This window comes from Anser brachyrhynchus, assembly GCF_964034855.1.
Source record: "Anser brachyrhynchus genome assembly, chromosome: 2".
NCBI classification, from domain to species: domain Eukaryota; kingdom Metazoa; phylum Chordata; class Aves; order Anseriformes; family Anatidae; genus Anser; species Anser brachyrhynchus.
Window position 1 is genome coordinate 102,950,201 of NC_137695.1, and position 13,561 is coordinate 102,963,761.

General features: G+C 32.1%; 1 long non-coding RNA gene across 1 annotated transcript in view; it reads left to right on the forward strand.

The window, feature by feature from the left end:
• Nucleotides 1-4,394: 4,394 nt before the first annotated feature.
• LOC308190326 overlaps nt 4,395-13,561 on the forward strand; it is a 34,672-nt gene continuing 25,505 nt past the window's right edge. The window contains exons 1-2 of the long non-coding RNA XR_013947080.1: nt 4,395-5,357; nt 5,974-6,160. This is a non-coding gene — a long non-coding RNA (uncharacterized lncRNA). The remainder of the gene's footprint in view (nt 5,358-5,973; nt 6,161-13,561) is intronic.

The following is a 13,561-nucleotide window of genomic DNA, read 5'->3' on the forward strand; positions in this document are numbered from 1 at the left end:
GCATCAATAAGTCAGTAGTTCTGGAAGGGGAAAAGTAGTCTAAAGATTATAAACTATAAATGCCAACCTTTGTTAATACCCTTGGATTTTATTTAATTTAATTTTTATTTATTTTACTTCACTTTATTTATTTTATTTTATTTTATTTATTTTATTTTATTTTATTTATTTATTTCCCCTGGGATCTTACAACCCAGTTAATGACTTCATTGTCTTGTTGTTTAAAGGGGATAAATCTGCATGTACTGAGAAGTCCCTAGTCATTTCTGGAAAGATGCTTTGACTTATGGGAGTAGATGGAAACCATGAAACAAAGCTGCCCAGGGAAGTGGTTGAGTCACCATCCCTGGAGGTCTTTAAAAGATGTTTAGATGTTGAGCTTAGTGATATGGTTTAGTGGAGGACTTGTTAGTGTTAGGTCAGAGGTTGGACTAGGTGATCTTGGAGGTCTCTTCCAACCTAGACGATCCTGTGATTCTGTGAAAGTTATTGTCAATATCTTTGCCTATAAACTACAGAAGCAGTTGAGAGCAGTTTGAAAAAAGATTCTAATATCTCCAAACATAAACAAGAAAATGTTTTTTCTAGACTGAAGAAAACAAAAAAGCAAAAAAATGTTTTTAATCTATCTAGCCTTCCAGGTAATAATCTTAAGAGACATCCTGTCTGGACACAACATGTGAGGCAGTCTGAATTTTTAGTGAGTCAGATGATACTGTAGCTTTGGATATCTGGAATAAAACACATTGTTGAGTAAAATTTGAATAATTTCAGTCAATAATAATATGACAGAAGCATTGCATAATTTTAATAATGTTTTATTGAGAAAGAAATGTAGTGTTTAGGGAAAATACTCTTCCTAACAGCTTCAAGAAGCTGTTTTTGCATTTTTTTTTTCCAGTGTCACATTAATGTTTAGGGAATGACAACGTGAGCAAATTACTCTTCTCGGTTGTTAACCGGATGAATGTTGTATCAAGTTAATTAGGCACCCTAAACATCTGTGGGAGCAAAGTTAATTATTCAGTTTGAATTGATGGATTTGACACCAAAAGATTTGAATTGTACTGGCATGATCATTGTAACAGATGATATACTCACTATAAGATGCCACCATTAAAAGAAGTGAGAAAATATTTTATAATTCTTTCTCTTTCTACAGAGATGGTTTATGTTGGTAGAGAATATATATGAAACTACTGTCTAAACCAGTATGCTTAGTATATAGATAGTGGTATAATATTTTGCATTAGTAATGTGGAATATAAAATCACAACTTAGACAAGATATTGTAGATATGATTACTTATCAGCAATGATGTCATTAGAGGACATAATGAATATCTGGGTAAAGCTTATAATTTTATTACTAATATTATTTTGACTGTATTTGGAACTTACATAAATGTTGTCCCATGCATTTTTGAATCTAGGCTAATAACACAACTTTATGCGGTGATTGAATTTATAATATAATATTTGGTGATGTAATTGCCCTTCAGCACTTTTCCCTGTATATGATTCTTCATCACATTTTATAATCGTAACATGAATTAAAAAAAATAAAATAAAATAAAAAAATATCTTGAAACCAGGATTTTGAAACCTTTGTTTGTGAATTATGAAAGACTTCTAAGAGCACAAAATGTACTCATGCAGATAGAAGAAGTTCACAGAGGGATTCTTGTAAGTTAAAAGATGATATGTAAAGATAAAATTTAAAAAGCTCAACAATCCATTTTAAACTAAATTTGAATGGCTTTCAAACTTTTCAGCCTTCTCCTTTCTTTTGCTTTCTAGAGGTCTAGTTATCTCATATGCTATCTAAACTGAATGCTTTTTCCTTCAGGTTCTTTCCTTCAAGTTCTGTTTACACCCTTCTTAACCACCTTAAATTCTTTCAGATTAGTATAGTTATGTACAAGTGACTTCTGTATGAAGGACATACTTCTGTATGTCTATTTTAACATGAAATTTCATTATATTGCTTTGAAGAAGACAGGTAGGCATTAAAATGATGATTTCCTTCTTGGCTTCACCTCCATACTCCATCTGCATAACCCAATGTGAGAATGTGTTTAGTTCTGCTAGATAGAATATGAAATATATATTCTTCCTCAGAAGACATGCTGAAATCATGTATAGCTTGTATTCTGTTATGCTTTGCTTTAGAAGATTTATTACAATTTTGTAAATCTGTAATGTTATTTCCTTTTCAAGAAGACAAAAAAGTAAAAAAAAAAATAATAATAATAAAATCCCTGTTCAGAACTATTATTTGTTTTGAAGCTCTGCTGAAAGACTATGTGTATGTATTTGTCAACACATTCTATACAGCAGCAATTATTCTTCTTGGAAATAATGCTATGTCTTCATTATGTGTTGTGGTTCAACCCCAGCAGGCAGCCAAGTGCCACACAGCCACTTTCTCACTCTTCCCTGGTGGGATGGGGGAGAGATTCAGGAAGGTAAAGGTGCAAGAACTCATAGGTTGAGATGAAGCCAGGTTACCAGGTAAAGCAAAAGCTGTACAATCAAGCAAAGCAAAACAAGGAATTCATTCACAACTTTCCAGGGCAGGCAGGTGTTCAGCCACTCCCCAGGAAAGCAAGGCTTTTCCACGTAAATTTTCTTAGAAAGACAAACATGAAGAAAATTTTCTTGTCAAAACCATGACAGTATGAGCGGAATAGAATTTATTGCCTGTTCTACAATGGGTGGGATAGTACCATGTGTCTATTTTGTGGATTCTTTATGCTTTAGGGTGGGTTGCAAGAAACTTAGAGTTGATAAGTGCCATGGATATCTAGCCTTTATTTAAAGTTATCCCTAAAGGAGAAATAACGCCATACATCAAACAGTAAACAGTTATGTCATATTCACAACCCAGTAGGTCAGATGGCTCTTCTGAAATTGGCAGAACTAGATGATTTATATTAGCTAAGAATGTGTCTTCATCCTTGATTTCATTTATTTTGACAGCATTTTAATAAAATTCTTGCATGGATGGGAATGTAGGTGGACCTGAGATTATATGCATATATCTGTGTTATTGTTTTTATTCAAACAAAAAAAAAAAAAAAAGAAAAGTGTATGAAAATGTGTTTGGTTGTTGAGAACAAGAGAAAACTAAGGTCTTTTTTTTCAACGATTCGTTGACTATGAAAAAAAAATGCCAAGAATACTAATGCATTTAAAAAAACAGCTTGCCTCAAAGTTCTCTTAATAACATGCTAGTACCATTGCTTTCAAAGTTAGCACACAGCCATGACAATTACTGTAATTCTTCAGTCACACTTCCACAGCATAATAATCAATCATCCTGAAATGCCTTAAGTTAACAGCATTTGTATGGGATAACTAGAACCTGTACTATGTCACAGAAGACCTATTGGTGGAGTGTTAGTATCTAGCATGAATCAGATTTGTGAAAGAGGCTTTTGTTTATATTGAATCCTGTGAGAAAAGCACTTTAATGTTATCCCGAGCAACTCTTTGCAACAATAAACTCTGTTTACTCTTGCCCTAGACCATTTTCTAAAATGCCTAGTCAGTGTAAGACAGGCATTCAAAATTCAAAAATAAATAAATAAATAAATAAATAATAAATCCTCTATAGTCTGGGATATCAGTCAATAATCATTGGCAGCATATTTCTAGATACAGAAATTTCAATGATACCTCTTTGAACTACTTTGCAAGCCTTCCAAGTCTTCAGTAGTAAGTTCTGTTCAATTATAATTGCATTGATTCCAATGTTTCAATCAGTATCAAGATATATTGGACCTCACAGTAGATATTGACCTAGGGTTTGCTTAGTCAATGTGCAAATTTGAGCGATTGAATCATAATAGTTAAACAAGACTTTGCCACTATAGAGTCCTGAGAAAATTTATGAGCATTTACGGTTAGAGGAATGGAAAAATCTTCTTCTTACCAACTGAATCTGATCTTGCAAGACCTAAAAGAGGGAAAAGTGAATAGAGTTATTTGTGGCACAAATAACACAAAACATTAGCACTTTTTATTCATACTTTAAATAAATATAAATAAATGTAAAACAGGTTGGAAAACTTTGGCTCTTTGAAACCTTATGATATTTAAATAGCAAGATTGAAGTACTCTGATTTTATGGGTCAAGGAGAAGAGAGACTTCCATAAACTGATCTCTTTGACAGTTCTCCAAGAAGTTTAAATCCACTTCTGAGCATCAGTAAGAGAACTGTGACCTCTTTTTATTTACTGTATTCTGTGCATCGTCACTCTTTCTCTCTGAACAAGCACAGGTCAACACTTTGGAGGTACAAATAGCTAGGAAGAAGCATCTTATCCACTTTTGTTCACGCAATTGAATAAGAATATTCTGAAATTCCAACTTCCTTAAATGAGTTCTTTTCATCACTTTTTTTTTTTCCTCCCCAAAATAATATTTTTATAATTTTTAAAATGTTTGGAAGCAAAGTCAGTATTTACTGAATCCACAACAGCTGTGACCAACTGAAAAAGTATTTTGTAAAGGAAGATTATGAAGAAAGGGAGAGAGCAGTAGTTGCAATAGATGAATAAACATTTACTTGATTGTCTGTATAGTGTGCTGATTAACAGATTGTCTCTCAATGAATTGTTGCAATAAATACAAGAAAAGTGTTAATGCCATTTCATAAAGAATTGTCAGAGAATGTGGCAGAGTATGTTTTTTTCTCCTTTACAGTAAGTACTATCAAAGCACTCAAACAATCATTTAGTTTCTAGCACTAAGCTTTCAATTTTAAATTTCTGATCACTTTAGGTATCACTTCTTGATGTACTGCACGTTTGTTTTATTTATTTATTTATTCATTTATAGAGGTCTATCTGTTATGACTCAACAGCAATATATTGCCTGAAAATCCAGTAGGAATGTACAATAACAATAATTGGTATTGTGAATTTGTAACAGATCTAAACCTAGACCTTGTTATTAAAAAAAAAAAAAAAAAAAAAAGACCCAACTCTGTCATAGCAAGTCCAGTGAGAGGAATGGCAATAAAATACTGTGTGCCGATGTGTGTGTGCACTTATGTGATAGAAATGATAGAGGAGGAAACCAGGCAGTGAAAAACAAATCTAATTTTCTTCCATGAAAAGGAGAAGGACTTATGGACTATATACTGCTAGAAGATACAGAACGTTTTGACTTAGCTGCCTGATAATCTGTCATGATTTTCTCATGAACAAGTTAGGGGAAATATAGACTGGAAAAAAAAGTGTTACACAGAGTAAATCCACAGCTCTGGAAAACCACTCCAGGAGAGAAATAATGACTGATTTGATATCAAAATGAAGACTGGAAGTATACAATTACCTGTGATTCTGCAGGTGTGTGACCTGATTTTTTTTTTTAATTTATTTATATATTTTATTTATTGTTGGTATTTTCATGGATGATACATTTTCTGGATGACCAGCAAACACTATGCCTAAATTGTTGACTCAGGTGAAAAAGGGCAGAAAATATACTGTCTAATAAAAATGTTGAATAGCTGAGCACTGGATTAGACTGATTATAAGGATAAATGTGCTGTTATAAATACATATAGGAATTACCCAATGGAAAAATAAAAAACTGAGACATAATTGGCTAGTGAGACTAGGGATCAATTGAAATTTATTTTACAGTAGCTTCCTGCAAACCAGTTTCTATTTTTTATTATTATTATTTATTAAGTGCCTAAAATCTCTTAAAATCTATTTTAAAATCACTTTTTTAAAGTGCTTAAAAATAAAACCCAAGGACAACCCCACATTTTTGTTTTCTTCACAAACTTGCTACCTAATCTAAGAGCTTCAATTTTCAATTGTATCACTCTGATGTTGAGCCTCTTCATTTTGTAGCTACATTAATTGAAGCAATTGATGTTTAAACTAAATGATATGCAAATGAAATGGTACAATTCTCTAATTGCCTCATTGTGCTTATTGATTTATCCTATAGATCTTCTACAAGAAAGTAGGATGGACATGTGAACTCATGACAGTTCCTCCATTATTTCTTCTTTTGTCACTACATCTGGACAACTGTAATAAACTGGTGGAGACAAGGAACAGACTTTTATTTTGGTTTATCAGAGTATGAAAAATGAAGATTGAAAATGTTTTCTTCACCTTCTTGGAAGCTTCTAGTAAGGCAGAAAAGCAGTCCTTTTTATGTAGTTAATACTTTATCTGCAAATAACCATACTTCAAACCAAATTATTTTATAGTGAAGATACCCTAGTTATGAATTTAGGTTTTTGATACAAGTCATAAGTACAGTTACAGGTACCAAGTCAATAAAAAGTACGCCAACAAAAGATTTGTGTCATATTATACTGCTGCAATTTGCTTCTTTAAAGTTCTCACGTTTATTGATCTGTCTTTACAAATGTGTAGAATATTTCTATGTAGCTAGTAATGCTTCAAATGGAGACAAAAAAAAAAAATTCAAAATGATTAGATCCTGAAATACTGGAATACTGGAATAGATACGTAAATATCTAAATTCAATTATGTAGTTAATTTGTATTTAATTCTGCTGATTAATACAGGAAAAAGCATTGATTTGAAAGTTGAGCAATCTCATTTTCTTATTTTATCAGTTTAAAATTTTAAAAGACAATATATCCTTTCTGGAATGTAATCTTACTAACAATGTCAAATAGTAACATTTTCATAAATAGGTATTACAGAACTTCTGAATATATTAAAATAATTCCAAGGAGGTGTGACTCCATATTTAGGATAATATAGTTTGTGGAGGAATAAAATAAAATTTACCTGTGATTTTTACAAATGCAAAGGGAATAAAGTATGTATTTGATACTTATGCAATTAGCTTACATATTCCATATACAAAAGTCTCTAAACTTGGCTTATTTACCTCCTTTTCTCGTTCACATTTTCCTCCCTCATGTGTATATCACTGTTTTTATCACTGTGTTAACCCACTGGACTTTGTCTAGACTAATGAAAATATATATACTTTTCAGTATAACTATTTTAATTCTGCACTGTTGCTATGAAGACTTATTCTGTACAGAGTAACTTCTTGCTATTAATCTTAACTAATGATAGCTGTTGTTATCCTCTTAACTCATTCTTTATACATTGTGCTGGCATTCTCAAAAATCACACACACACACACACACACACACACATATATATTTATATTAATTTTTGAGTCTTTTCCCAAACAGTAGGATTTTGTTGTCATTGTTCATTCTGTGCTTTATTTGTGAAGTCTATCTTCTCTAGTACTTTTGGTTCTCCCAATGTAAGATTGATGTCCAGATTTTCTTAGCTTTATTCAGGATAGTTATTTTCTGTAACTTATGAAAGTATAACATAATAATAATAATAATTACTACTACTACTACTACTACTACTACTACTACATTTTATTGACTTGAGTAGTTTTTTTCTAAGATAGTTTCCAGATGTCTTGTTCTAGATATTCATCAGGAACTCATCTGTTTTTTAATATTCACTTTATTTTGAAGGATCATTCATACGCTTTTCTACATAAAATGTGCTACTTATCAAATTGTGGTAACACAGTATCCAGGAATAAACATAAGATCGTCAAACTCCCAGAATAAATTTATTATTTTTCCTTTGAAAAGTTCTGGAATACTTATTAAAAAATTTACTTATTAAAAACTCTGTGTTTCCATAGCACAGTGCAATCAGCAGGCCTGTTTTGACCACTGATGATTTCACAGTTGAACTTCACTTTTTGGATAACTGAATACTGTTTAATGCAACACACAAAAATCTTTATTTCTAACAGTAGATTTCTATAAAGAACGTGATTACAGATGAAGTTATCACTTCCAATAGATGGCAATGGGAAAATGTTTTTGTCTTATACATGATGTTTTTCTTGTCAGCTGAAGAATGAGTAGGTGCTATAACTGCAATGTGACACATTTATCTGAAAATATCTTAGCAATCATCTTTCATTCTTCCTGTTAAAATTTTCTATATATCATTATTTAAATATTTCCAAATTTCCATATTTCCAACATGTTTTAAATCCTATAATTATTTTCCATGAGACTTTTCTGCAGTATGCTTTTACTTCTAATAATATGCATCATTCAGAAACCAGCAAAAGAGAAGGTCAATTTCATGCTTTAATGCTATAAAGTGGGAGTCTGTTATCATGAATGTTTCCAATGTTCTTTTTATGTGAAACCTCTAAAAATGATAAAAGCTTCATACACACTGAAGAATTTACAGGTCAGAACTGATAATGAAGTTTGGTGTCTGCTGTTGTTTTGTTTGGTATAGAACTCACTGTACAGTATGCTTAATGAAAACAACTTGCCAGTTGCCAAACACTTTGTTTTCTAGTCTCATTACTTTGTACTCTTTATAAAAATGTGCAGGAAAACTCTGTAAAACATCAGAGATGTGCAGTCTAATAAATCTATTCTTTTTTTGGCCTATAAGAATGCAATAGCTTGAGTTATTACAGTGCATCAAAACTGCTAATCCAGTCATTCTGCTAAACCAGTCTTTTGTGTTTAGCAGATTTTTATGTATGCCATGTAACACAAGCTGTTCGTATTGGAGAAGTATGGAGATGTCTGAGCTTTGGCTCATATTGTCCAGATGTCTTCCCCTGTGTTACTATGCCATACCAGAACTTCAAAAGGCTAATTTCTCTGCTTCTTTCTCACAGGAGGCAATGGTACCGTGATCAACTTTTCTTTGGTGCATAAGCTGTTTTTATGTAATGATGTCTAAGGCATTTATGACCATCATTTTGTTCTTTCCAATCAGCAATATATACAATGTTGTATATAATTAAGAGGGAAAAAAAATGTTTAGTTTCTTTGATAAAAGATACTTATTAATTCTAATACTCTGAAGTTTGCTTTACTGTTTTCTCATTGAAAAAAAAAAAAAAAAAAGTCCTAACTGGACATTTCTTGCATTTCTTGCATACTCTTAAATAAGAACTGTGATGAGTTGTTATCAAAGATGTGAATTGGAAGTTCATATATCTATGAGGTTTAAAGAATGGTTTTCTTAACTGTTAGTGACTTGAGTCTTTCCTGTTCTAGTGAGTCATTTGCTGAAAAGGTGTGCTGTGTCCAGCTCAACCGAGAATTAAGTAGTCTTCCTGTCCTGCTGCTCAATATGCCTGGCTATGATGTATAATCACAGGCTGCAGAAAGAAGTGCTGTAGCTCTCAGCAGACTCCAGACCTCTAGGAGGCTTAGCACTAAAATGATGCATTAAGGACATCCAGGTTTAGTCAATGGGCACGTACAGGATTTTTGGCTACCGGCAACAAAATACAGTTGAATTGTTTTCCCCACTTTTCTGCTTTTTTATTTTTATGCTTTCAATTAATAAGTATATGATAAATTTATATAAACTCAAACAGTAAAAATGAAGTCTGGATCATGAATAACTCTTCTACTGTTATGGAAAAATGCATGCAAAAGTCTCTCCTTGGGTAAGATGAGATATATATGCTCCAATGAAGTATTGGAGAGAATTCATAATAATTAGTAATTATAATAATAATTCATAATAATTAGTAACTTGATAATAATTACAAACAGTAGTAAATAGTCTCCTTTTAAACCAAGAACTTCCTATGACCAAAAATTAATATTATAGAGGGAAGAAATTGAATCTGTGAAATATGCAGTTTTTGCAGATTACTTGGGGAGAATTGGTGAAACTGTAACGAGTGTGATGCCTATAATACCTTGTTGGTGTGATGTCATTTAGTGATCTTGCAAGGACATACTAATTTCACTGCAGTTTTTGCTGGGATGTGGTATTTCCCTTCTGATGTGAAATATCAATTGAACCTGAAGTAAAAAAGCCAAGTACCCGTCTCTTGGAATGACAAATAAGAAAATTAAGGCACTCCCAGCCCTAGAATATAAATAGGAAGTTTTGATTTCTTTAGTAAGTGTCTGTGCAAATGGCTCTGTTTTTAAGGGTTAATAGGAAAACTGGTCTAAAACTAGGAAAAGAAAAAAAGAAAAAAAGAAAAAAGTACCCATGTCTTTTATTTTTAATCTAGAATGCAGATATTTTGATAAGCATTGAAGTGGGCTGATTTGCCAGAGACAGCTGATGAAACATGCAGAAAACCATGGAATGATTGTTATAAAATTGTTATAAATTCACTTTTAAAAGCCTTCCTCCCTAAAGTCTAAAACCAAATAATATTTCCAGTAAAACATTTTAAGAGTAACTGAGTCCTACATGTTGCTTCAATTATAAAAGAATTACTTTAATTCTTTTATTAGTTCTTTTATTAATTCTTTTTATTATATTTTATTAATTCTGAAGGCTTATAGAGGTCCTCTCTCCCTCTCTGTTTGGGTTTAACACAAGGAGAAAAAGTGCTCTTTCTTTTTTAATTAGTCGGTGCATTTTATTGTTGTTGTTGTTGTTGTTGTTGTTGTTGTTATTATTATTATTATTATTATTAAATTTATGCAGATCTGTTGGATTCTCCAAATTGTAGCCCTGCAAATAGCTGTGCACTGAGATTTTATTCACATTCTGTCTTTTTGCAGTAAGTTATTATTGTGGTTTTTGGCTAGCTATGTTAAATCCAATGACTTTGACTGTATAAATATGAGCAGGAGCACATGTAGGAGGAAAGAGAATAGGAGATGTCGCATAATACAGAGCAGATCTAATGAGCTACTGATGCAAACATCCTGTGCCCAGGATCCATAAGATGTATAACATTTCATGTGGTAAAGGTCTTCCACCCTCATTGCCTTATGGCCAGAGTGAAAGCTGAAGAGAGAAACCAGTGGAATGGAGGTTGCTAAATTGCAGGCCTATGGACTTTCAGGCTACTAGGCAAGTAAATTAAAGAGTCTTGTTGAACCTTCCTGGCCTAAGTCATTGCTACTGGTATGTTGTTCCCAATACGGCCTATGTGAACTTTTACAGGCAGTTGTTTAGCCATGTGTAGGAGCTGACGTGTGCTACCCTGGTTTATTTATTTATTTTTATTTATTTATTTTCCTTCCACCTCAATTTCATTACTACTTGTATCTTTCTTACATTACTTTTTCTCTTCTCTCCTCTCCTTACTTCACATTTCATCCTGTATATGCTGCCCCAGTCCATTTTCATGTTTGTTGTCTCTCAATATTTTATTGTCTTTGAAGCACCTTCAGAATATGAATAAACATGAACTAATATGATATTTGGTGTTCTAACACCAAATATTTATATGTAGTGTCTCATCCTTCACCTTGTGCTAAACTCTGTGCAGAAAGTCTGATCTACTACCCCATGTTTGCATAACAGGACTTCAGTCTTTTCTGAAGGCACTCCTGTAATAAATGTGATCATATAGTGCATCGTGGTTATATGCTAATTATGCAGAACAGTAATAAAGGTACTTTTTGCAAGTCCAGGTTCAATCAGTCCCTGGATTTGTTTAAATTTAGTAAGCATTATAAAAACTGTAAAGTGTTCCTAATTTGCATTTCAGAACTGTGAGAAAGCATAACAACAGACCTTTAGAAGTGCAAATTTCTTTAGTGTCTTTCTTTATCAAGGGATGTTTTTGGATTATAGATTCAAACTTGATTCACCAAAGGAGTGGCATAGAGTTTGGAGCAATTTACATCCTTACATAAGTCTTAAACTATATGAAAAATGAAAAAGTGGTGCTTTATTTATTTATTTATTGGCCACCATTCAAGTACAATATTACAAACCTATTTCGTCATTCAGTCTCTCAAGCTACAAATCAATCCTTTAATTATTGTATTCTATGTAATCTATGGCTACATATGTATTATGAGTAGTCATTATTATGAGTAGTTATATGCACTGCTATCTTTTAGTATTACTAACATTTATTAATATTGCACATCTAAATTGTATTTATTTATTATTAAGGCTCAATTGAAATCTCTCCTGATCAAAATGTTTTCCTAAAAAAAATAAAGAGAATATCACAAATGATGACAGCAAAAAATATTGCTGAACCACAGATCAAAGATTTAATCAGACTAGAAAAAATGTGGAAACACTAAAGAAACTGAGGAAAGTTGTAGTACCTTGGAAAAGCTTGATTCAGACAATAATTTTATTAGTTGACAGGAGTTCAGATAGGGACATTTATGTATAGAAATTCTGTGTTAAACCTAGAATTAAAAAAAGTTTTTGAATGAGGTATTCTTGTCAGCAGTCTTGGCTGATGACTTTTTTTTTTTTTTTACCTGAATTAGAAGGGTTTTATTGTTATAATTGTTATTATTATTATTATTATTTGTCTTCTGTTGTCTTTTTTTTGCCCATTTATCTTTTTAACCTAAAGATTAAAACTATCTTGAAGGGCCATAGCATTTTTATTCTTGATATTCTATAACCAAACCTCAAGGTAATTGAACTAGCATATCCAAGTCAAGCACATATTATATAGGGAATAAAGACTCCAAAGATCTCTAGGAGCTTGATTCTAAATTATTGAACTGTGATATTAAGGGGAAAAAAAAGTCAACAAAATAACAGCAAAAAAATTAATTGCTTTTATACCAAAAAAAAAAAATCTATTAAATATAATAAATATAATACAGAGATATTTTAAAAGAGGAAAACTAGCTAAATCTTAAGTTTCAGTAGTAAGATTCAGGAAAAAAAATATTGAGTAGGTTCTTCCTCTATAACAGAATTCAGTCACTTCTGCAATCTAATATCCAATTCCTATTGCATTAGAAATTGGTTTTCAGACGAGAAAAATTCATTCATTGCTGATAGCGTGTGCTGCAAATAAACTGCTCAAGACTGGATTCATATGCAACATTTATCCTAGACCATATTTAGTAACTAAATAGCTAACAGTACTTTAAAAATCTGCTTGTGTAGCTTGAGAATGGTGACTGGTGGGATGTTGATATATCCAGAGTTTTCATTTAACTTTATGTATCACATAGTGATGAGACAGGTGGAGTATAAGGAAATGTGTGCACTAACTTCATGTTGTTAACAATGTGTTAACTTTGCTTTCTCTATCTATACTTGTTGAAGACAGTATTATAGAATGACATCCAACTTTTCATACATTTTGTGTTTCTTAATGACATAAAATGAATTAAAATTATATTTTTTGAGAGAACATAGAAGATGGCAATATAATATTGCCGTGGGAAGGGGAAGGGGGTTTGGAACTAGATGATCTTTAAGGTCCCTTACAACCCAAGTCTTTCTATGACTGTAGAATATGATATTCCATGGATGTTAGTTATTTTTATAGGTAGCACTTCTGTTCTTGTGTTTCCATTAGTGCCATTTCTCCTAAGAAAGTTGGTTGATGAAATGTACCCTCTAAGGGGAGTTCAGTTTTCTTGCACTCGTTACATGGTTTGGTAGCAGTATTCAGTTTCTAAGTATATTTCATTATTATACACACATGCAGTGTTCACCTGTCAAAAATGTGGTAGAAGAAGAAGATCTCGTGGCTGCTCAGCATGTCAGCAACTGCTTTTCAGATGTTTCTAGATAATTTAAAGACTATGTAACTTCTGTTTTTTTTTTTT